This window comes from Oryctolagus cuniculus, chromosome 1 (genome assembly GCF_964237555.1).
Source record: "Oryctolagus cuniculus chromosome 1, mOryCun1.1, whole genome shotgun sequence".
Taxonomy (NCBI): domain Eukaryota; kingdom Metazoa; phylum Chordata; class Mammalia; order Lagomorpha; family Leporidae; genus Oryctolagus; species Oryctolagus cuniculus.
In genome coordinates this window covers 138,003,709-138,006,743 of record NC_091432.1, presented here as the reverse complement: position 1 = coordinate 138,006,743, position 3,035 = coordinate 138,003,709, and positions in this window count along the sequence as shown.

Below are 3,035 nucleotides of genomic sequence, written 5' to 3'. Positions count from 1 at the left end.
CTCTGTGTCTAACAGATGAATGCGCTGTGCCTTTTTGTATTTTTAAATTATCTTTTCCAAAGTATGCCTGTGACAGTCTCTCTTCCCAAGAGTTGAGTTCAGATGCTTACTATTTTCAATCTAAATCATATTGTAGTTTTTGAAAAATGTGTTTGGGAGGCACTTGGTAACCAATTATTTTTTTTTCTGGAATATGGGGAGGCATGTGCATTTAAATGTTTATTCAGGCATTAAAATCCTGTGGAGGGGACTGGTGATAGATGTGCGAGACAGAAAGACTGTCCGTGATAACCGTTTTTATAGCATGTCCGTCCAAGGTCTGGTAGGATTGGGCGTTAGTCGGATGACTGTGTACCATGCATGCTTTTGTTCAAATACCAGATATAATGACATCCCTTTTCTGGCTGAGCCCAATCACCCCAACATAGGCGGATAGATCAGTGCTACAAACAACTAGGACCACCAGCCTTTGTTTTAAGCAAACTTTTGCAAGTACCATTTTGCAAGCTCTTCGGCTTTGTACTTTAAACACTCCTAGATCTTGTGACCACAGTCATTATACTGAAGATCATGCAAAGCCTAAAATCAAGTCCTCAAGGCAAGATGCCAAAACTCAATGACAGCTCTTCCTCAGAGGTGAAATTTCTGGGGATTTCTCATTCTTTTCTTTATACTTTTGTATAACTACCAACAGGTCTACCTGGAAGACATCTACATTTTTCACCAAAATAAAAGGCTAGTTTCTAAAATTAAAATCAGGTCCTCACAACAAAGAACCCGGAATAATTCATTAATTGCCATTCTTTGATTCTTCCAGTTCTGATTTAGACAAGCACTAAATGTTTTCTTAATATAAGCAAAGTCCCTTGGGGCTGACATTGTGGTGTAGCATGTAAAGTTGCTGTCAGTGGGGGCCGGGTCCCAGCTGCTCCACTTCCAATCCAGCTCCCTGCTAATGCTCCTGGGAAAGCAAAGGAAGATGGTCCAAGGATCTGGGGCCCTGCACCCACATGGGAGACCTGAATGAAGCTCCAGGCTCCTGGCTCCTGGCTTCCTACCAGCCCAGCTCCAGCCATTGCAGCCACTTGGGGAGTGATAGAAGACCTCGCTCGCTCTCTCTCTCCCTCCCTCCCTCTCTCTCCTTGAAACTCTGCCTTTCAAATAAACAAATCTATTTTTTAAAAAAGTTGCTGCCTATTATGGCAGCATCCCATATGGGTTCTGGGTGCATCTTGACTGATCTACTTCCAATCCAGCTTCCCGCTAATGGCCTGGGAGAACCAACGGAAGATGACCCAAGTGCTTGGGCCCCTGCCATCCATGTGGGAGACCCAAAGTCTCAGCCTGGCCCAACCTTGACCTTGTAGTCCTCTGCTTGGAAGTCCCAGGGGACCCATCCCAAACCTTGGTCTTCCATGTGGATCCTTCTGCCTTTTAAACTTATTTATTTACTTGACAGAGTTAGAGAGTGAGAGATAGAGATGGAGAGAGAGAGAGTTATTATTCCATCTGCTGGTTCACTCCCCTAATGGCCTCAATGACTGGGGCTGTGCCAGGCTGAAGACAGGGGTCAGGAGCTTCTTCCAGGTCTCCCACGTGGGTGCAGGGGCCCAAGGACTTGAACCATCTTCTTTTTTTTTTATTTATTTTTTGACAGGCAGAGTGGACAGTGAGAGAGAGAGACAGAGAGAAAGGTCTTCCTTTGCCGTTGTTGAACCATCTTCTGATACTTTGCCAGGTGCATTAGTAGGGAGCTGGATCGGAAGTGGAGTAGCCAGGGCTTGAACTGGCACCCATATGGGATGCTGGTGGAAGCTCAGTCCACTACACCATGATGCCAGCCTCAGTGTCCTTCCTCTGGGCGCACAGAATACCTCTGCATGCAGGTGCTCAGGACTGAAATGACAGGGGCAGCCTGGGTGCCTTCCTCTTCCTCACTGCCTCCTCTCACCCGCCCCATCCTCAAGCCCCAAAGCACCGCCTGAACTGTCCATCTGTCTCTCCATCCTCACACTGAATCCAGCCGTCCCCACTTCTCCCCCGGACACCCTAGGATCCTGCTGCTGCCCCTCGCTGTGTTCTGCCCCCAGCCCTCACGGGGATGCCCCGAAACACAACGACAGTGTGGCTTCCAGCTGTCTCTGCACGAAGTCTGGAATCAGAGCCCTGGCCTGGGTGTTCTGTCTGCTTCTCAGCCGCTGGCCCTGTCACCTCCCTGTCACCACCTGGCCTTCCAGATCCAGGGAGGTGCCAACCGCCTCCCCCCCTCCACTCCACAGCTGCTCCCTCTTCCCCACGAGAATCCCACAGTGCCCGGGGGTTCCTTGGCAGTTAGAAAGTCGTTGCACTGGAAAGGCTCTTGGGTACGCCTAGCAGGAGCACAAATCCAGCACCTCCTGTTACTCTCACGGCTCTCCACCACAAGTTGAAATTGCACCCCTATTTTCATTTTACTCTGAGGCTTCGATAACCGGGGTTTATTTTCTCGCAGTTCCGAAGGCTGGGCAGGGCTCTTGCCTTGTTCACATTCCTCGTGTCACCAACACACGACACGTGCATTTTTAAAAATCCTTATTTTCTCCCTTTCGTTAATCCAAGTGTTGCCACTAAAATACACTCTTCCACATCCTGCATTTTTTTCCTTCAAGAATTAATTTGGATTTTGGTCTGCATTTAATTTTCACATTTTTCATTGAACTTTTGATTCTCTGATCATTGCACATTTGTATGCAATTGTAAAAAACACATTGCAAAATCTTAGGTGCTTCTACTCAGTTTCCCCAGTGGCAACACCCTACAAAAACATGGTAGCTCACACACAGCAGCACTGGCGGCACAGAACGCGTCTACCAACGCCGGGGTGCCCCCTGCTCCTCTGAGAGCCTCCTCTGCCTCCTCCCACCTCCAGCCCGTCCTCAGCCCCTGGCGTGAATCAGCTGCGTCTATCCTTTTGTCCTTTCGAGGATGTGTGCATGGAATCATGCAGAGTGTAACCCTCTGGCCTCAGCCTTCTGACACGGCGTATTTATCCAGAG